We start from the raw sequence: 23654 nt of genomic DNA, 5'->3' as shown, positions 1-23654 counted from the left end.
ATGCCTAAATTAACAATTAAGTAATTTAAGACGCTATCACAGGTAGTTGCATCTTTTTCTATTTCAGAGAGTCCGGCCCACCAAGCTTTTAGTTGGCTGTTGTCATTAGACACATGTTTCCCTAGGAAAATAATGAGGTCATATGAAAGATAATGGCACAAGAATCCTTGTACTGAATCCATCCTCGCTTTTGGAAAATCTGTCAAGGACTATAAGCAGGCTATTGTTGCCGGAAAAAGGTTGTCTATAAACAAAGAATATTCAACGCCAAATCGAGCTCTAGGGAGCTGTCTGTAATTCTTAAACAACTGGAGGGAAAAACCAACCAGAAGACCCCTATTAACATCTCTGATGCCTGGTGTCTAGAAAAAATCAAAATTCATTCATGGGCAAGATCACAAAACAGCAACATGCAATCAATGCTTGCAAACCTTCACTTGATAACACGGCACCTGATTTCAGTGGACCACCTGGCATTGCTATAGTACCCACAGATTATGCTAGTTTCTATTCCTGATAGATCTCAGAATAAAGGAGGTATGCTGTATTGTACAGAATATGAAACCCACAGCATGCCTGGGTGACATTTGTCCTGCCCATAACTGAAAAGACTGCTTGGATCTCTTGCCCCCTGCAACTACACAGATGCTCAATGCCTCCTTTTTGGAGTCCAACGTTCCAACTTGTCTCAAAGAGGCATGGATTACTCCGTTGCTCAAAAAGGAAAACCAAGATCTGGCAGCTGCAGGTCATTGCAGGCCAACTGCGAATGTGCACTTTCCCATGAAAACCATTGATAGAATTACATACTTGCAGTGGTTGCAGCAGCATATTGAGAAACATAACATCTTGGGGTCTTACCAGTCAATTTCGCTAAATACATCATCCATAAAAAACAAATATACAAATTACATCAAAATATCACAAAGATAATAACTCAATAAAACATGAGTACAAAATAAAAAAATAAAAATTGAATTTATAATGGATTTTCTTTTACCAAGCACACACCTAAGAATGGTTAGAACGTCCCACCCCACTCTTGCAGAATCAGCCCACAACAAAAAGCACAAAGCTGCCCTATATTGTGTGAAACCAAGTTCGTGCAGACTAGGTCTCAGGGTCCTCATTCTGAGCTCAGAATATGCTTGGGCAAAACAATAAAAAGTGGGCTGATCCTCCAACAGGGTATTTCATAATACACACGATTTATTGGAATGATTATGTTCCCAGACTGCCACATTGGCTCCAAGAGGAAGATAGTTAAAGTGTGTTCTGGTAATCAGCATTCTTGGACTTGGGTGCTTAGCTCACAGAAGATATTTTTGAATAACCTGACCTGATCCAATTACATGTCTTCTATTGATGGGAGTAAGAAATTCAATGGATCTCTTTTCTCTATCCTGAGACTTCTTGCACAGGCTTTCCATGCCTTAGCCTGTTTTGACAATAGGGTTTCTGGAGAATGGAACTGCTGGTTAGCATTTAGGTTTCTCAACTCAACTTTTACACTGGCCAGCCATGGGATCCTAGCATTAGGAATTTTCAAACTGATGAATTTGATGAGATCTTGCGTCAGGATGGCTCTGTCATTACACCATACCAGAATATCACATATGAAATCGCAAGCAACTTCAAGGTGTTGTGGGATGTTTTTATCCATGCATCCAAGCCCTACCATAAAACTGTGCAGTACTGGCATGGAAAACATCATGATGGCCAGAACTCCCCAGAGAGTGCACAGGGAAAACATGACAAATAGGCTGCCACCCATTTTTGCCTATGTTGTGAGCACAGGAGGGCACTGCCTAAAACCACCATTGGGCTACACACACAGTAGCCTGAAACCATTGGGAATGGCAATGCTGATTGCCAAAAAGCAACTCAGAACTGTGGGGAATTCATTTTCTTAATCCCAAAAATGGTTGCAATACCGGTACTCACCACTATCAGAAAGCCTGCGTTTTAAAACCACCAGACTTTTGTGTAAAACTGAACAAATGAAACAAAACCAGGCCAAGGAAAGACTTGCTAAGAGGTGGATACAATGTAAAACTATATTCTGAAATGACTTGAAGGAAGTAATTATGCAATGTATATGTAAAAATTGTCAGTTTGGTTTGAATGTAGAAAACTGGGAACCGAAAGTGACATTTAGCTGAAACCTGGCTTAATGAAACTGGATTCTGCCTGACAACTACCCCTGACAGGAGTTGAAACCTGCTCAAAACCTCTTCCCAGGCCTGGCTGCATCCTGCTGCCCCTGCCAAAAGGAGCTCACACCTCCCTGATTGAATTAAGGGACGGGACCGGCAGACTGCAGGAGGTTGAATAAAGCCTTGTCCTGGACTCAGGCAAATGTTATATTGGGGGGGTTGTAAAGTGGCTTCCTCTTGGGAAAACTGGGAGGGGCTGTGCCTCTGCTAGCAGCTGAGCTTGGGGGAAGTGGATAAACCAGTTATTCCACCCTGTGATGTGGGAAGCCACACCCCTTTTTGACCAGAGCATAATTTTAAAAAGATAGATAACGCATAGTGCAGACTGGTCAAAATTATATAATTAATATCATTGTTCTTGTGATTTTTCTGTGCACGTTTTAAGAGGCGTTAGGACCCTGTGGTGTATTCTGAGGGGTTGCTAGCGGAAAATAGGGTCTCACTCCAAATGTATGCATGTTAAAAATCTGACACTTTATCATCTGAAACCCATCTCCCTGGTGCACATTTGTGTAAAATCTGGAAAGGTTTAGAGGTCGTTATCTGGATGAAAAGGGGAGAATTCTGTCATCAGTGGACACAATATCGTACAAAGACATGGATCGGATGGTTTGGTGCTACAGAAAATATTTAAAGTGGACCTATAATATGAGAAAAATGGTACATCGATAAATATGTATTTGAATCAGAAATAGATTTGTGTGCAATTTGACAAGGGGAGGTTCCTCTGACCATAAAACCTACAGCATCACTCTGACACTCCATTTCTTCCCCCCAATCAAGGGAGAGAGGAAAGCTTGGCCAATGATAAGTGAGAGGCTTAGCTAGGCCCAGGCACACACCCATTTTCAAAACACATAAAAAGGGCCACAGAAACCCAGGTAGAGGACATTCAATTCCATTTGCTGCGGAGCATGCTGACCGACGACTTCACATCCAGAGATCCAGACTTCAAATCCATCAATCTCCAGAACCTGTAGCAGAAATTAACTCCATAATTTGTAGCAGAGAGGCCTGAATCCACCAGCTGAATCCTCTTCAGCAGGCCTCAAAACCAACCAAACTATTCAACAGCCGGGCGAGCTGTTTGAACTTTTGCCAAGAACTTTTGCTAGTACCCAGAAAGCAGTGTTACATCCAGAATCCACTTGATCCGGACCGGAAAGCAGAGCAGAGCTGACCCAGACTGTGTGAGCAGAACCAGAGATCCGGATCGCTGTGAAGTGCCGAGACCAGAACCGGAGTCCAGTCCAAAACCTGACCAGATCCGTGGCGAGGCCCATTCCTGCCCAAAATATATTGTGAGTACCGCCCGAACTGTGCAGAACCCAATCTCTTAGTTAAAATAATCTAATCCAAACTATTTTAACCTAAGTAGAACAGCCTCCTAGAAATCGTGTCATCTGTCATTTTTAAAGCTGCACAACTGTCACCTGTCAATTCTGCAGCTGCAAGCTGTCACCTGTCATTTTGAGTTTTACTTTAAATCCGAAAATCTACCTTTATTAAATCGTCCGTATCTCTGGAACCGTTTGGGCTAGGAACGTGGTTTAACTTTCATTTTAAAGCTGCGATTCTAGGCTTGCCAACGAACCTAGAACCGACTTCCTTATACTTTTTCCGCAATCACGATTTACGCACTCACGAAATTTACCGCGATTTGCGATTTTGGCTCAATTTCTCCACTTGTCAAAATAGCAGCCCCATTCTTTCTTTTGTTAAAATCCGTTTGCAACTTGGTAATAACTCATAGAGCATTGCTAAAGTGAGCCTGAACTAATACCAACACGCATCTCCCACTCACCCTGAATCTCTAGAGGGAATTAAAATCAGTTGGCACATTTTCCCATCCATTGCCATCACATTTAAAAAGCATTTTGGGCCTGTGTTTCAAACTCCTACCTGTTTCCTCTAAGCTTGCTGGGGGGGGACTGAATTTCGTATTGTATTTGATTGCATTCCTGTAAACTGTGTGCTCCTCTTTCCATCTCCTTCCATTTCTTACATTGCATAGGGGAGGGGGGTGAATTGCCAGAGAAAAAGTGATTATCTTACCTTTTGCTAATATCATATCAAGTATTTTCTGTACTGCATTTCATTCATCATTGCGTTTCCTTGAACCATATAAAGCATTCTTTCCCACCTTATTCTTCAGTTCCTATTCATAAGTTACCTCTTGCTGATTACTGCTCATATTCACAAGTGTAATATCCATTATCAATTTATTTATAGAAGTGTGATATATATATATATATATATATATACATATATATATATTGTTTAAATTGTCCAAATAAACCTTTTAATTTGCAAAACAAACCTACTTCTTGGCTCAGTGGGGTCAGGGGGATTCTAAGAGGGGGGTGTTATACAAGGGTTGTCATCCAGAGTACTGAACTGGAAATAAAAATACATCAATAAGGGTTTTCCTCAGCATCCCAGACTAGGCATTGACTTAGCTGTATTGTTGATTGAATATCGCTTACAGTGTACACCAACATTAGATGCAGATCTGTCTTTAGAGCCAGGCATGGAACAGAATCTGCTTGATTGGATTTCAAATCGCATACGTCTATTATTGATGGCGGCCATGCTGCGTTATTGCTGTTACTGGATCTATCTGCAGCCTTTGACCTGGTCGACCACTCTCCTTTAGTTAAGAGATTGATTGACATGACTAAATGCACCGACGATGCTGCAGCACAGATTAAGTCCTCTGTGGGGACTCACTCAGAGAGAGTGGCTTCAGGTGATTTTCAGGCTATCCTTGTGAATCTGGAATGTGCTGTACTTCGAGGATCATGTTTATCCCCTACCTTATTTAATATTTACACAAAGCCATTTTTGTACATATTGGATAGTGTCGGCATGATATATCCCAGTTACGCAGACGACTCCTGAATCCTACTTGAGCTCTCTAAAGATTACGACTTTGATTCCAAGGCTATCAATGGGATTTATTACAAAGTGCATTCATGGATGGCAAAAACATTCTTTAGCCCTTAAAGATAACAAAGCAGAGCAACTTATTGTCTGATCTGGGCTCAGGCTTAAGAAAATGTGGTATGCCCAATTCGCCATAGCTGGGTGTAAAATTGAGGCCTCTCCCTCCAGAGGCGTAGACAGTGTAGGGCCTGAGCGGGCAAGTCCCACCCAAAATATGTAAGTGCCCACTGATTTGCGCTATGTGGGCATTTACAGATGTTAATGTCACTATGGTGGGCCCAACTACATTAGCTTCAAGCCCCACTTGTTAGACAATGCTGGCTTGACCTCTGTCTCCCTCTGTCAATTCTTCCGGTTTATATATTACAGACTTCTGCTTCAGATTAGTCCTTATCTGACATTGGAAAATAAAGGCCTGCCGGCCACTGTTCAAATCAACTCAAGGTTTGACTATTGTAATAGCCTCTTGGTGGGTACCTCAAAATGTAATATTAACAAGCTCCAGATAATACAGAATGGGGCTGTTCGAGTTATTCATGGATTGAGTAGATCTGACCATGTTACTACGCGACAGCGCCTCCAACATGGATGTAAACACTGGATCCAGTACAAAGTACTTTCTCTGCCACAACAATGTATTGTGGGCTCTGAGCCAAGATATTTGATGGATCATTTGCAAACTAAGACACCAACGAGACATTTACGTTCAAATGCTAGCACTCTTCCCCACCAACCTCGCTTTAAACTGACTTAATATGGAGCCACCAGTTCTGATGTTTGGACACCCAGGGCCTGGAATTAGCTTCCTTCAGCATCGCAGGATCTCACGTGTCCTTTTAAATTTAAAACAGATTTGAAGATGCATCTTTATAATAAAAGGAATTGATTGATAACATTGTTTAATCTGTTTTTCTTGCTTGTATTTTATTGTTTTATTTCTCTCAGGAATCGTTTGTTCGTTTTTAGCCTGTGTTTATTGTACATGCATTGTTGAGTTGTTCAGGCGCCCTGAGGCCTTTGGTTGTGCGGCACCATAAATAAGCATTAGAATAAATAAATAACTGCATTGGTCCTAGTGCACACAGACACAGACAAATATACATGCTGTTAATCAGGCATCAACATGTGTGCACAGCTAAATGACTGTTAGTAGCCTTATTATTATATAAAACCAAAATAAACAAAAATGCGGCTGAAACAATAATACCAATACAATAAATCAGATCAGAAATCTTTTGTCCAAGCCTTTTCAAGAAACTGATCTCTCACATCAATAAGGGCAGTTTCTGTACTTCTACCTGGGAGGAAACCTGATTGACGTTAGCCAAGCAATTGTTTTAGTTCCAACTGATCTAATAGTTGATTCTCTGATGCCTCTTTTAAAATGCTCAAAAGTAACAGTTGTTGAGATAGGACAGTGGTATCATGTGTCGTGCGAATCAAGTGATGTTTTCTTAAGCAGCGGAGTCATCCATGTCTTTTTAAGATTTAGAGGAATGTACCCTTCAGCGAAAGCTCTATTAACTATGGGCCTCATTACGACCCAGGCGGTAAGTTACCGCCTGGGTCGTACCCTTACCACCATGGTGTAAACTACATTTACACCATGGTGGATGGCGGATTTACCGCCCCATTCCAAGGTGAGTGAGGCGGTAAATCCCCATTTCCCATTTTACCCTTCCCCATTCCCATTTTTGCCCCATAGGGCATAATGGGAATGGGGAAAGGCACTAATTACGCCACCGGTGGCGTAATTAGCACCAAGGTCCCTTTGCGGCATGGGTTTTAACGCCTGCAAAAAGCAGGCGTTAAAATCACCATCCCGCAAAGGGACCTTGGAATCAGGCGTTAAGGGTCGGCGCCGTTTACGGCACCGTAAACCCCTTAACGCCTGGGTCCTAATGAGGGCCTATGTCTGTAATCCTGGGCGCAAATGCCGCTGCACACTGTTCGATTACGGATGAAAGGCCAGGGTCTCCGAGACATGTTATTGGATTCATGGAATTGATTATATGGATCATATGTTCCACACCTACTGGGGTAAAATTAAATGGAGTCATCTGATACAGTCCAGAGCAACTCCAAGCAATGGTTAGTCTATTGTCAATCACACTTCTGATATTTTAGTTTGGAAAGCAGGTGCAAGAGAGTTTCACCATTCACTAGTAAGGAGGACAGGAGTAATACAGACGTTTGTGCAGATGATGTAATGTAACATTTGAAAAGGTTTTTTGGAACTGACCAGTGGCAGAGCCATGAAAGGGGCAAAGTGATTGATCGCCTGCCTTGGGCCTGTACCATGTCCGGGTTGCTTGTGCCACACTCGCCTGGGTCTTGTGGACATCAGCAGAAAAGGAGTGCTACATCAGCATTGCCTCTCCTTCCTATTGTCCTCTTTCCTAGTCTGTTCTGTAGTACAAGTGGCAATCTACATTAGGGAATGTCAACAGTTTTGGCTTTTGTGTCGGCATGAGAAAGACATTTGCCAGGCACTGCCGTAGTGGTATTAACTGGTCATTTATGGCTGCAAAATGATGTGAGTACCTGAGAATCTAATAGTAGGGCATGGCAAACACCTAATCCTTACACACAAGCCAAAACTGTTGGCTGTGTCACTGCTTGTTTTAACAGGACTTGAATGAAGGACACTCATAGTGCATGCGTTTTCTGTCCAAAGACTGCTCTCGAAAGCATTCAAGAATCCTATATATGAATTACCTTGCTTTTACCTCATTGGTGTGGGGCAGAGGATGTGGTTTCAGAAAAGCGAAGTTCAAGGTGGAGCTCATGATAGGCACCTTAATGATAAAACCCAAAGAATCCCCATTTGGAATTTGGATTAGGAAATCTATTCTCCATTATACCGTATGCATCACACAACTGCCTCCCTAACCCAAGTCCTTCACCGACGCTGCACTGAATGCATTCTTCTCATTCCGTACATGATACATTGATTGAATGAGAAGATATGTGCTACTGACATATCCAACTACAGGGAGGGGACGGGGAATATTTGAGAAACCTTAGGTTACACAACATCAATGCATGTATGGTGTTGAAATATGCAGGATGAGTTTCCCAGATGTAGGCAAAGGACCCCCAAATATAATTGGCAGGTAGTCCTGATTAGTTAGCTTCTCAATCTCAAGACAAATGAGGGGAGCACATCTTGAGATTTTGAGGATATGAGTACTTAACCCTATTGAACGGTTAGCAGTTTTCGCAACCACAAATATGTCAGTGAATAACAATCACTCCTTGCACAGATGTCATAGACTATTCACATGTGGAAGCACGGCGACGCATGGGCATTATGACTGTATTCTTAAATGATACATTAATGCCCATTGATACATTGCAGGTTGAAGAGTTCCTTTTGCCACTTGTCAAGCTGCCCAATATCCTTTATCGCAATGAGGCAAATAGGCAGTGACCTCGTGGTGGCTGCGCGGGGGACTGAGCAGATTGCAAAGTGACTCATGTAATGTACTCATAATTAGATTCTAAATGTGTAATCCAAGGGCTGATTTTCAACTGTCTCTACCCTAACATGCAGTGCGCGTTATTGTATTAGAACAATGCTGTCGGTTGCAGCCCTTTAAAGAAAGGGGCGTCAGAATTTTGCGGGAGTGAAATGATGGCTGCGCGGCAGTTTTCCAGATGACAGTTTGAGCATGAGTATCCAGGGCCCTCCCCTGCTACCAGGCCCAGCACTTATTTACCATATTAATCTAAACTGCAAAGAAGCCCTCATTTGCAGATCATCTTCCCCGCATCTACGTCCAGGATACAACATTAGTTGCAAATGGAACACTTCGAAAAATTACATTGAAAATGAAAGCAACATCAAGAGTTTGCAATATTGATTATACAACTCATACCACAAACTACATGGCCTATTGGCGAGTTGTGGTATACGTCCTACACAACAGCACTCACGTGGGCCAGTCGGTTATTACGTTCAGACCTGACTGAAACCATCACGTGCAATCAATCGAACCTGTGTAAACAAGGATTCGAATGTGACACAGAAAGATTACAGACAGGCCCCTGAAGTGAGCATCGAGCTCACTGACATTTCATAGCAGACTCAAAACTAGTCTAACCGTCTGAAATGTGGCCGTAGTGTCCCAGCCCATCATGGGAGGGGGATGGCCCTCTCACCCGTCTATGGGCAGCGCTGGGATGTCCTTGTCATCCAGTTTACACGCAAACATCTGCTGGCTCTTCTAATACATGACCATTGAGGGCTGCTGAGCACATGTATGTTGTGTCCCTGGGACAGCACACTCACACAATAATAGACGGACTCGCGGGTGCACGTCTAATCTCTTTATTCTCCTACTGCTTACTGCCTTCGCCCCTCCTGTCCCCTCCCTTTCCGCCCCCTTCCCATTCACTGCCTCCAGTCTCTCTTTCGTTTCCCTTTAGGAGGCAGTGCTCCTATTAACCCATAATACCCCTGCCCTTACTTATCACAGAGGTTCGTGGCCTGCATCTGATGCAATGAGGCTGGGGGGGGTGGTTTCGTATGGTCCGCTGAGGACAGCCATGCTGGTCACTGGTGCCCTCATCGGGAGCCTTTGGCGGGGGGTCCTCAGGTGGCTTTGTCTGTGATTCATCTTCCCTGGCTTTTTCTTCTGCCCCAAGCGCCCCTTCCTCAGGGTCCTCTTGGAACAGCTTGCAGAAGAACAAGACATTTCTTGTAAACTCTCTTTGTTAACTCTCTGTAGTCTGCAATGGCTGTGATCATTGGCCCTTTCACATCAGTGACCACCAGGGGTTCGGGTCGGTATCTGGGGTCAGTTTTCCATTGTTGCATCTGTCTGACCAGTACGACCTCGCCTACCGGAATTTGAGGTTCTTTGGCTTTCCACTTTTGGTCTGTCCATCCTTTGCCCTTTCTCTGCTTCTCAGCCTGTCATTCCCTGAACTCGGTGCCTTCGGCTGGGGTGTAGTCCTCCAGTTGCGGGAGCCGAGTTCGCGGTTTGTATTTTATCATGAGTTCTGCTGGGATTGGCCGGTTGTCTCATGAGGTGTATCGCTGTGACTCCTCAGCATCTGGGAAATGGTTTGGGGCATGGAGGCCTGGTCTGGAGCGGCTTTCTGGTGGGTCCTCTTTATGGCTGCCATGAAGCATTCCACCATGCCATTGGCTTGTGGCCACAGTGGGGTGATCCTTTGATGGTCGAAACCCAGATGTGCTGCAAACTTTCTGAATTCTTGGCCTTGCAATGGTGGGCTGTTGTCCATCTTTACAACGCTTGGGACGCCCCATTCGCTGAATAGTTCGTCCACTATGGTTACCACCTGGTGGAATGCTGTGGACAGGACGTCCTTCACTCGGGGGAACCGTGAATACTCGTCGATTGCCACGACATGGTCTCCTCCCTCCTCCGGAGGTCTGTAGAAGTCCACTGCCACTCTCTGCGAGGGTCCTTAAGGTAACAGGACTGTTTGGAGCATGCATGGGGGCGCGCTCACTGCTTTCACCTGAAACGGAGCTCAGTCTCTCAGGGTGTCCTCAACTATGGTGTCCATGTACGGGAACCAGACCTGGCTGCATAAGATTTCCTTTTTTGTTAGCTATGCCCCTATGTCCTTATGCGTGAATATGACTATGGCCTTCCTGAGGCCTTTGGGGGCCACTAGCTGGTTTTCTCTCAGGAGTGTCCCTTCTTCCGTTGAGGCCAGTTATCTCTGTATCCTTGCCATCCTCTGCAGATCTCTCCTGTCCACCTCCCCCATTTTAAAGCTTTCAGTGGTTGCATGCTCTTTCGTAATGGCCGGGGGGATGTGGTTAAGGACAAGTATGCAATGTACGATTACGCCTCTAGCTGCATGTCGGTGTCTGGAGCGCTGCCAGGGTACCTGGATAAATAGTTGGCAGGGTTGGCTTCACTTCCCGGCATGTGGACGATGGTATAATCATACTCTTGGAGGGAGATGCCCCATCCTCTATATGGGGCGGCATCTTGATCTTGGGGTTTCCAAATAGGGATAGGAGTGCTTGGTGGTCCGTTATGAGGACAAATATTCTCCTTATAATGAAATGTAGACATTTCTCACAAGCCCACACCGCGGCTAGGCTCTCACGTTCTGCCAGAGAGTAGGTTTGCTTGATGGATCTGAGCGCTCTGCTAGCATACGCTACTATGCACATCTCAGTTGTTTGTTGCGGGTTAGTTTGGGCCTGAACCGCGCCCAGTTCGACGGGGCTGGCGTCAACTGTAATTTTAGTGTCCCACTGGGGGTTGAAATACATAACCTGGCAGTTGTTTGGCAATTCCTTTTTGATCGAGCAGAAAGCTTCCTGACACTGTCCGTCCCATATGAAGACAGGTCTTTCTTGAGAAGTTGTCTCAGCGGTCTGGTCAGCGTTGTATAGTGGGGTAGATATCGGGCACAGTAGCCTGCCATCCCAAGGAAGGATTGCAGCTCGGACATGTCCTTCGGGGACTCCAAGTTGACAATGGCGCTGATTTTGTCAGGGTCGACCTTGAAGCCTTGTTCTGAGAAGATATGTCCAAAGAAGCATAGGCTGTGCTTATTGATTATGCATTTCGGGGCATTGAGGGTGAGGCCGGCTTCATGGAGGATGTTGCAAACCTGCCTCAGTACCTCGTTGTGAAGTTCTTGGGTGACTCCAAATACTTAGATATTGTCACTGGAGTGGAAAGCGTTGGTGACTGGCGCCATCAACCGGCGTATTGTCTCCTGGAATATCTCGGCTGCCGAGGATAATCCGAAGTTCAACCGCTTATAGCAGAACAACCTTTTGTGTGTCGTGAAGGTTGTTATCCGTCTCGACTCAGGGTCAATGACCAGCTGGTGGTAGCCTTGGTTCAAATCCAACTTCGAAAATCGGGTGGCCTGGTTGAGTCTCACCAGCATGTCCTCTATGTTTGGTCCCAGGTGTCTCTCTCTTTGGATCGCTGTGTTGGGGATCCTCATGTCGACGCAAAGGCAGAGGCATCCATCTGATTTTGGGACCACTCCCAAGGGGACACCCAGGGAGTGGGTCCCTCCACTCTTTTGATGATGTCATTGTCAATCAATAGCCTCAGCTTGTGTGACACCTTTGTTTGTAGATGGAACTCTATCCTCCTGGGGTGTTGCGGTACAGGCTTTCCCGTGGGAGCAATGTGGAGTCGAATGACTGTGTCCTTCAACATTTCTATGCCCTTGATCAGGTTGGGGAACATTCTTGCCAACTCGTCCATGCCTAATGTCCTATGAGACAGGGCTTGTATGGATTGGGTGTATGCTGGGAAGCCCTGGATCGAATCAGATTGGTCATACTGAATATCAATGAGTTGTAAGGCAGTGGCCGTTTTGTAGCTGAGGAGACATCTTCTGGTCACTGGGCTATGGATGACATGACTCATGACTGGGATCCATTGTCCTCTGTGCACTAGGTCGCATAAGAATTGTCCTTTGGACTGTAGAGGCAGAGTCGCTCCGCATTGGTAGATGCGAGCTTGTGATGGGCGTAGGGGATACGTGCCTGCCATGATCTTATACATCTTCTCGTTCATTACATTGACGGTGGCTCCTGTGTCAATGAGGAACGGTGTGTTGAGTCCTCCAAGGTGTACTGTCACCTTTGGGGCTGTACTGTTGTCAGATGTATCTAATGTAAGCCAAATGTATTCTCTGCTGTACCGGTCCTATTCATAGTATGGCTCTGCTCCTTGTGGACCTTGTTCGGTCAGTGGGTTCTCATATGGGTCCTAAGCAGATACCATCTGTGGTATTCCCCTTTGTCCGGTTTTATGTGATGAAGGAGTTCCGGGGTTTTATATGCTCTAATTGGCATGTTGACATGTAGGTTCTCGACTGCTCGAATGAATCCAGGATGTGTTGCGTAGGTAGCTGTTTTTCTGTTGAGGTTGGCCCTGGCACTGTCCCTCTGAGGATACAGCCTTGGGTTGGGTGTCCTCGTTGGGTCATACCTCCTAGGTGGAGTTGATTGCAGTGGTGGTCGGTATGCCAGCAGTAGTGGGGCTCTTTCCCAGCACATAATTTGAAAATAATTTTCCTGCCCGCGTCTCATGCACATTTGGCCAATGGCAGGGCATTGTCCTTTGTGTAGGAATTCAAACCTGCATCGATCGCATTGTCTCTCCGGTTGGGTTCGGCGGGTGGTGTTCCATGCATCTTGGCGGGATGAAGTGCCAGGTGGCGTGCTTGCCCTTGTGGGTTACTGACCATGGCAGCCACTGTGTCCATCTTCTGTGGATTCTCGATGTTGGCTGCCTGTACATCGACCCGTTCATAGTCTGTTGCCAGTTTGGCAATTTCCTATAGAGGGAGGGGTTTCTTTAGCAGATGTTTCCTAAATTGGGAGGACAGGCACCCCTCTATCATTCTTACACGGATGGCTTCATCGTCATTGAAGTTTGCAAAGTCGCAGTACGTTATCTTCCTTTAAAGACACTGTATGAACTGTCCAATTGTCTCATGGTGTGCTTGGGTGCACTGGCTGAACGCATATCGTTCATAGTCTCTATTGGGTAGGACTACCAAACATCCGTTGATGGCAATAATGAGAAGTGGGTAGGTGGATTTCCCTTCGACAGGGATAGTCTTGAAAAATGCTTTTTATTTCTTTCCCCACCAGGTTGGTGAAGATGACCGCCTTGTTGGGTGAGTCTTGATTCCCCACCACCCTCATGAATTCTTCAAATTCGTCCGTCCATTCCAGCCATCTCTGGCCCTGGTTTTCTTGTGGTTCTAAGGTGAAAGGGTTTGGGCGGCATAGAAAGGATACTGGGTTGGTTGGCGTTACTCCTGCCACGAGTTGTGCGGTGCCTGGAACACAGTGTGTGTATGTAGGTGGGCTGGAATCCTTCACACAGTCATGTCCCCTCCTCCCTGTGACAGCTGGCGTGGGCTGTCGGCTTGTCGCCAGTAGTTGTGTCTCTGGGACGGCAAACGCACACAATAATAGACAGTCTCGGGTACACGCCTAATCTCTTTATTCTCCTACTTTTTACTGCCTTCTCCCCTCCTGTGCCCTGCATTTCCGCCCCCCTACCATTCCCTCCCTCCAGTCTCTCTTTCGTTTGCCTTATGGAGGCAGTGCTCCTTTTAACCCATAACAATGTAGACTTTCCATTTCAAAGAACAAGACAGATGTTTCCGATGCTTGCGGTATGAAATGGCTGAAGCACAGCCCTCCTCAAAACAAATCAATGCCCGGCTGGTGCTTCGGCCACGTCATCCCATAAGCATCGGCCCGTTTCCAGGCCAACCCGAGACTGGACAGGAACTCCCCTTTCACTCTTGAAGTAGCAATGTTGTGGCATTAGGTGGCGCTAGCATGTCCATTCACTCTTGAAGTAGCAACGTTGTGGCATTAGGTGGCGATAGCGTGCCACCAAATACGCCACAACCAAAAAAGGAACAGGAAGCACGTGGATTGCCATCTGCCTAAAGAGCAGGAAGCCAGGGTGGGACCAAAGCCAGCATGCTGACTTCACCATGTAATAAGGGAAGTGTGAAAATAACTGTGTGCGTGCAATGTGTGTGATGCATGCGAGTTTGTGAGAAAGAGTGTCTGAGTGTGTGTGTACGTGGGTGCAACTCATGTTTATGTTTGTTGGGGTGTGGAGATTTGGGATCATTTTACAGTGACAATAATATATTTTATTGCACAGAGTTTGAATGTGTGTTTTTAAAACGACGCATTACTGTTGGTGTTCGTTTACAAGATGACTTCTTAGCTTTCTTTGTTGGTGATCTGTGGTGTGAAGTTTCATCTGCAGGGGCGTTGCTAGGGGGGGCTAATGGGGCTATAGCCCCTGATCTTTTGGTTGTAGACCCTGATAGAATCTCAGGAGCTACAGCCAAAAGACTAGCTAGCCCCCAGTCCCGACAGTTCCAACATCAGCCTAGCCCCGGGTCTTTTCCATATAGCAACTCCCCTGTTCATCTGAAACCATGAAGGCAACGTTTCCACCTTTTCGAAAAATATTCTTATAACTTTTAAGAGAAACAACCGTGTACGTATTTTGACATAAAGCAAATGAATGTGGGAGTTCCGTTTCTCCATTTGAAGTGAAACATATTGATAGCAGTCACACGCATGGCATTTCCTAGGGAAAAATTAAATTAAACTGGTTATTATAGCACAATGTGCACCTCACAACGAGTAAGTAGCATGAGGCATTGGAATAAGATAAAACAAAGATTTATTTGGACAGCATTATCGTGTAGACTCTTACTTTATGGTTGCCATGAGCATTCTGTTGTGTGCGTGCATGATGCCAATTAGTACTGTAAGGGTTTATTTCAGGCTCTTTACTTTGGCTTCATTTAAAGTCTTCTTTGCAAGATCTGATTTCAACCACACCACCCCATTTCGAACCAAGCATGTAATATGCTTTCTAAACCAAGACCATATACTCCTGCTTGCTGCGCACAACAATGCATTCCCCCCAAGCAGAGTGCAGTAAAATATTCCAGCCTGTATAGTTTAAGAAAGCAGACGCAGATCTCGTGGTAACTTTTTTTTAATTGATCATTTTTTATTGTTTATGCTTTATTGGAAAACCTTTTACAAATTACATCTCATTCACAAAAAAACAATGTATTATCAGCCATATTTGTGGTCAAAGCAGACAAAATCCAAAGCAAGAGAAATACATCCATCAAACAAAGCAAATTACCATCATAACAAATCTGCTATCCATTAATCCTTAAAAACGTGTTCAATACATTTCATTACTGCCAAGACTAGACTTGGTTTATAACCAATTAAAAACATGTCCCACCATTCTGTGGCCAACAATGAATCTGTGTGCTTTACCCATGCTTCCAGATATCGAGTCCGTACTTCAACTAATGCTTTACAGTTCACATCAGATGGAATATTGATTCTACACCCCCGCTTTCCCCAACAAATCTTCATTCCGAGTCAGCCTCTAATATCTGCCTCCATGCCAATTGAACCTCTCTCGTTGCGAGCATATTTAGGCGACATCTCATAAATAGCTCTAGGTATTGCACCGATAGGAATTGTTGTAGATATGAGGGTACTTGATTTAACACTCTCCTCTTGATAGCTTGTTTTTAGTTCTGATCTCCTGCGTGGAGATCCAATCAAGGTCTTGAAGCCTTTTTTTTCACCTTTATCAGATTAGAATTATCATATCTAATGTAATATCACATGACTCAATGTGGGCCACACATTTCCATTTCAAAGACTCAAACCTTCCATCTGAAGAAAACAAATAATTATTTCCCAGATTGTATTATCAAACACAATACATTTTCTGAAAAGGGAAATTGTTTTCCATACTGCAATTGACTCCATAGATTGAAGCAGTAGTTCGAAATGAATAGAGGCCGCTGTCCTCAAAACCTTTCTCCAAAAATAACCTTCCAAAATCCCCCATACTCTCCACGATAAATTCAACATGGATTCGACTTCATAGGTTAGGATCTGTACAACTTTTTTGTTCATAAAAGGATAATATGGGCAGTACTGAAAAGGTCCCAAACCTCTTATAGAGGGTTGCTCACTGGGTCACTAACCTCTTGACCTTAGCGAGTAGCATCATATAATGGGCTCTTTCATCTAGATTTGTATTCACCGTTATTCCCAGATAAGTGATAGATTCCACAATTTCTAATCTTTCCTCACCTACTCTCCAAGCGTATATTCCCTTGTGCTTCCTATGCACCGAGGACATGATAAGGACTTTAGACTTTTTTACATTCACTCACAGATTATTATCTTCAAGATAAACCATGAAGACATTTAGTCTGCGCTGAATTCCTATCAGGGTTTGATCAATGAAGACTAAGTCATTAGCATATAGGATCCAAGGTAAGCATGTTGCATTGATTTTACGGGGAAATGCCCGTACTCTCTGTTGGGACTCCCTCAAATCGATGTAGAGATTGAAAAATATTGGGGCCCTTAGAACATCCTTGTTTCAGGCCCCGATAAGTGTGAATTCTCTCAGAGAGGGAGCCGTTTGCCGATAATCTCACTTGTATGGAGGTATTGGTGTATAAAGCTTTAATCACCTCCACTAAATCAAGAGGACAGTCCCAGCTAAGTAGTTTCACCCATAACCACTCCCTGCAAACCCATCAAAAGATTGTTCCAGATCCATAAACACTAGATATATGTTTGCCTTGGACTCAATGGTCTTAGCTTCAGAAGGTTAAGCATGAAGAGATTTAAGGAGGTGCCTACTCCTTCACAAAGCCAGTCTGACGTGGATCAAGGCGACCCGATCCCGCCTCCCAAACATTGAAATCTCATAGCAAGATAGATGCAAATATTTTACCTAAGGTATCCAAGTCGGCGATCGGCCGATAATTTTTTGGATTGTCACGATCGACCTTCTTGAAAATCGCCACGATTACCACCTCTCTCCATGAAATTGGAATCTCCTAAGTCTCTATAATCTGATCAAAGACCTTAACAATTAATTCAGCCCATAGGTCAACATTTTCTTTTAAGATGTAATTCGTAAGCCCATCTGGCCCTGCACGCCCTTGACGGGCTTAACGTCCCAATCATTATTTTGATCTCATCTTTATCAAAATTAAAAGACCATTTTTCCTCTGAGCTTGGACAGGTGCTATAAATCCTTTCAACCCCAGTAATGTTTTTCATTCAAATACTTGATCCATGAGTGCACAAAAATGAACCTTTGAAAAAAAAATGGTGTATTCCATGCTGTTCAGTAAATATATCTGCATCACTATTTTTGCGGAATAAAGTTCCTAGATTTATTTTCTAGGTACATGAATAATTTAATTGCACAAACATTTTAAAAAGGTGCAATCCTTTCTTCCTGTGTTAAATGTAGCAATCAGATGGACAAGATTGATGCTGGACCCTGCTTCCTTGCATGTGTGTACTCGCAAGTAAAGAGTAAAGGAACTAATGTGTAAGTCCATGCTTCACTGTGAAGTACGTGTATGAGTCAATCATGGGAGGTGCCAAACGCTGTGATTGATAGAACCAAGTATGTATGTGTGTGTGTATATTTCTCACCAATATGTGATTTTTTAATCAATCACATCTCCATTCCACCCCCATGTTGTGTAGTTCTGGAGCTCTTTATGGCTGCCCACTTCTTGTCAAACAGTATTGCCAGGCACAAATTTGCAACCAACGCGTTCACAACGTGTTCACAGGGATGTGATTCACATTGCAAATACAATGACAGATACCCTTTAATTGATAGACAGTAGCATTTGATACCTATCTTTTAGGCACTAGGTAGAGACTTGTTGTTTTCGCTTTGAGCCTTCTATCAATCATGCTGAAATGTAATCACATTTCTACAAATTGTTTGCGGTAATTAATTCATAGTGTCCACATGGATGTCATTACACCAAAATGCCAGGGGTAGCGAAAGTGATATCACACGACCCTTGACCTCTGATGACATCACATGAATTGATGTCATTTGCCTCCACTTCAAAGTGACATCACAGGAAGTGATGGAACATGACCTTTCACCCCTTGACAAAACAGAAAGTGGCATCACATAGCACTGTTCTTAAGTACACTACGAAAAATATGGTTACGATATCACTGTAATGTGATATATATTGCATACAAGAATGGACCACCATATGTTTCGTTAACATCAGTGTGCATAGGCCCATATTAGCAAATTATTGTGAATGCAAGCAGATGTTCAAGCCAATGACAATGATGTGCTTTTACATAGCACTTACTCTTAAGTGCTTTATATAGTACACATATACATACAATATCACACAACCTGTGTTGGTACTCATTTATCAACCTCATAAGGATGAAAGGCTGAGTTGGCACACACACATTGCAGACACGAGCGCTCAACCCAATGAGCTATCTTACCAGATTTTACTGTCTTACCGGCTATAGTAAAATTAGCAATTGAGTTCTGAATGTTCTCAAAGTCAGAAAGCAAATTACATTCTGTAATGGATACCATTAAACTAGTAACTAAGATTTAACAGTAGGCCAGCTCATCTGCATGTCTGGTGAAAGGTTGGGCACATGTCAAGCCTGCGTGGGTCTACCTTTCAGGCTTCAGAGGTTAGGAAAATACATACCATTAGGAAGGTTCATAACTGTGTATTAAAGAATTAAGAGTACCGCAGGGAAAGCAGTGCACTCACACGGCATTCAACAATCTTGGCACAATCTGGGCACTCATACATGCAAACAAACATCCTGAACATGCATTCCATGGAGATAGGAAAGAAAAACGCATTACAACAAAGCATTACTTGTGAGAAAATGAAATCAAGGGCCACTTTTTGTGCTATGGTCAAACATTTCTACACTGTACTAAAGCTTTTAGGCAAAAGGATTTTGTCAAGTGACCGAGGACACTGAGATGAAATGTCTTGTGTTGATCGTAACAGAGACAACAGCAGAAAAAAAAACATGCCATAATTGCAAGTTGCGAAAAGCAAAATACATAGTCCAAATGGATGCTTATTCTACGCTAAATGCTTTTTGGAAATTTTTGTCTACATTGAGAATTTGAGGTGTTTAAGAACAGACTAAATCAGTGGCTCTATCCTTGAAATGTGTCTGAAATAAGCCTTTGATGAGTCTAGTAATTATTGAATAGAATTCCAGAAAGACACATTATTTGTTATTACTATTCTTTCTTGTTTAGGGTCACTACTCAAAATGTTACACTTGCAGAACATCCTGTTTTTTTAAGAGGCCTGTACAAGAAAGCCAGCCACTCCAGAAACAAACAGCCACACGGCTCTGGCCACAGCCCAGGAGCCTCAATTAAAAAGAAAATGCAAAAAAAAAGTTTGTTTTTTAAGGGGTAGCAAGGGAGACCAGAGGGGTAGCAAGGGAAACCTCAGAGGTTACAGGTGTGTCCCATGGTGACCACACATGACATCCCTGAATGTCCATCTTTGATATGCTTTTACTGAACCTCTAAACAAACCATTGATTATTGAACTGACTTGACTCCTTGATGGATGTTTTAGAAAATGTAATTTCCCATGCAGTGACAAGCTTGAATGGTTTTGTTATGCTAAGTTGATTTATACTGCACACTGTTACCATTGGCATAGTCTTGAGGCAATCAAGTGGCTCTGTAGGAAAAGGGGTGGGAGTTTTATTACGCTCAAGAACCACGGCCACTGCGAGTCTCAGAACAAAAAAGTCTCGAGTGCTCTACAAAAACTGAGATGGTCTGAAATCTCTCTTGGAGAGACTGGAAGAGAGTTCCATAGTACTAGAGCAAGGACCGAAAAAAGAACAACCTCCTGCTCAGTGCTTACGGAACAGAGAAACCTCAAGCAAGTTAGCAGAAGATAAACGTAGAGAAGGCAAAGGACAGTAAAGGGAAAATTTAGATTAAGAAAAAGATGGTCCTGTATGAGAAAAAGCACAATCTGTGATACACAGTGCCTTAAACTTGATCCGACTCTTGACAGGAAGCCAATGAAGTTTGGCCAGCAATAGCAAAGTAGAGGATCGGAACCGAGCATTGATCACCAGGCGCACAACAGCATTTTGGAGGATTCCAAAACTGTGGAGCAAAAATTCAGTTTGGCCCAAATAAATACCGTTACAGTAGTCTAAGGCGCCCATATTGGAAACTGTAACTACCGTAGCCTGAAGGCACAAAGGGGAGCACTTTTTTACGGAGTCACAGTTCATGAAAACCTGACCTACACTCTGCCACGATCTGCCCTCCGCTAGAGCCTAAGGGCAGCACTTTAACCCCTAGACTCTTAAACGACAGGCAAGGAGAGGGACAAGGTCCCAACGAGTCTGGCCAAATATCAGAGTACCAGAGATAGTGTGTCTCGGGGGTGGGGATGAGGGGGTGGCTATCATGATCTCTGTTTTATCGCTGTTGAGTTTTAACCAATTTTGAGACATCCAGTGGTTGATCTGTTGATCTCTACTGACCGGATTTAAGCTTAGAGGGTGGATATGATTCCAGAGTATTCAATTTAAAATGTAAATGAGTGTCATTGTCGTATGTATAAAAACATACTCCAAACGACTCAATTAAATTGTCCAAAAGATGCAACCATAAATTAATCAGCAGAGGTGACAATGAGGAACCCTGCAGCACTCTGCACAAGATTTGCATAGACAGTGCATGAAAGGAGAATGAGAATCAAAACTCTAACCTCCCTGCGGTCCTGGGCCAGGGCAAGATCATCCAGGATAGAAACCATGACCAATTCAGTCCCCTAAGTGGCCTCAACCCAGACTGGAAAGGTTCCAGCCTCTCATTATTCTCTAAAAACCTAGAGAGTTTAGGAGTAACAATGGCTTCCATCAACTTAATGATAGCAGTGAGAAGAGAGATTTGACGATAACTGGCAGAGGACAGGGGATCCAAATAAGGCTTCTTCAATAGAGGAGTAACAATCACATGTTTCAAAGGAGCTGGGATAACCGCACTTTCAAACGAGTTGTGGAGCACCACAGTAAACAGTGGAGTGGAATCTAAGGGCAATGATTGTAGCAAAATCGGAGGAATAGAGTCCAACGGCGAAGAAGAAGCGAAGAAGATGTGAGTCACAACGCTGATAATACAATTTCATCAGAAACTGGGTCAAAGCAGGAATAGCTTTCACCACTGACAGGGGCTTGCGGACAAGGCTGGACAGACCCAAATCCAATTGGCATAATCAATGTTCTAATCTTATTGATTTTATTCTGCAAAATAACAGACTAATCGTGTCACAAGTCACTTGAGAGTGAGAAGAATAAATACGGGTAGCAACAGCAGCTGAGAGCTCCTTTGTCACTATAAACAGCTACCGTGATGTGCAAGATGAAGTAGCAATGCGGTCTCCGTAATGCTGGAATTTTGCAGATTTAACTGCCAATTTATATCGAGATGAAATCTCGTTATATTATTCTTTGCCTAGAGACTCGTAGGCAACTTGCAATTTGTGCTCTGCCCTGTGAAACTTCAGATTCCGAAAACAGAGGACAGGCACATCTGACTGCCTCAGTCAATTGCTATGAAGTTGAGAGCAGAGGGGACACGTGGACAGAAACAAACAAAGGACTAAACAACAAAGTCAGTGCCTTCTGCAAGCAATCCCGCACACACAAACAAATCACAGTAAAAACACAAGCAAAACCCACCAAAATAACCCCAACCATTTTGATTAACATGGACCATGTGGACCACATGTCAAGCTTAATGTTTGGTAACATTATTTGCAGTCACTCATGCATTAAAGCAGGACAGGAATGCTTTATTTCAACCTATTTTCATGTCTTAACATTACATGGTAGTGGCCTGTATACTTGTACAAAAAGGTACATTGCAGCCACTTCATTGGTGCAGAGATTCACAGGGATTCAATTGCACATTGGGAATCATGGGCCGTGCACTCTTCATGGTGTTCAGTGCAGGCATTGGCTACTTTAAAGGCTTTACTGAAAAGAGTTGGTATCAGTTCCCTTTAGTGGTACATGGTCCTGAGATTGAAGAACTAAGGTGTTTCAAAGTAATGAGCCAAGCACTCAAATTGTTTATCTCAGTGCTTCTTACTCCTCAAAGTTTTGCTAATAGTATTCGTGTGGCACCAACTTCCTTATGAATTCTGGGGAGCCATTCCCCAGAGGCATTGTTGATATTGTAGGGTTTAAATGTGATAGCATGATAACAGGGAGCAAGCAAGTGTATTTTTCAGGATCATGGTGATGTGATTATACTTTCTTAGATTGAAGCACAGCCTGTATCTAGGCAAACTGAAAATTGCCACACCACTGAAAAAAGCCTGGACATTGAACAGTTCAGACTAACATTGAAACTCCAATGATGGATGTCCATCTCTTACCACATTGCACTTCTCACATAGTCAATCCACCACAGAGAGATACTCTCAAAATACTACAAGAATAGAGCAACCTACTGCAGTTCTATTAATTTACTGCAGCAGCAAATTAGGTCTGGCCGCAGCAACTTCCTAATGGCTGATCTTGACATATCCTCTCCAGATGGACTACACCCCAAAATGCCACAGCGATAAATCATGTAGAACCACACCAGCATCCATGTCTCAGCCACTACTGTCCTGCACACATGAACACCTCAGGATTCAAACCTTTCTCTTCCTTTATCCGATTAACAACAACCCCCTCTGTCCCTTTAGGGCAAGGCACAAGGAGACCACTTAACATTATATATCTTGGGCATAGCCAGCATGAAAGTGTGTTCTTACAGTGTACTATTGTACATACTGCAACATGAAAAAGCATTACTATGGCAATTCTGGAACCTATTGTGGGGACATGAAGCATGAAAATGTATTATAAAATGTTCGCGTCTGCTATTGGTGATTTGTCAACTAGTGTATCCGCAGAACTGATTGTAAATGGTATGCTTATTTCATACAAGGTTTCCGAACAAGTGCACCGATTCAACTGACAATATCATTAAAAAAACTATTGGGATACAGCCCTCCCCGCCCCCTACAGTACAGTGTGAAGTTGGTTTCTGCTCCCTCGCAGTG

This window comes from Ambystoma mexicanum, chromosome 6p, assembly GCF_040938575.1.
Source record: "Ambystoma mexicanum isolate Mex_15411 chromosome 6p, UKY_AmexF1_1, whole genome shotgun sequence".
Taxonomy (NCBI): Eukaryota; Metazoa; Chordata; class Amphibia; order Caudata; family Ambystomatidae; genus Ambystoma; species Ambystoma mexicanum.
Note: the sequence above shows the minus strand (reverse complement) of the source record.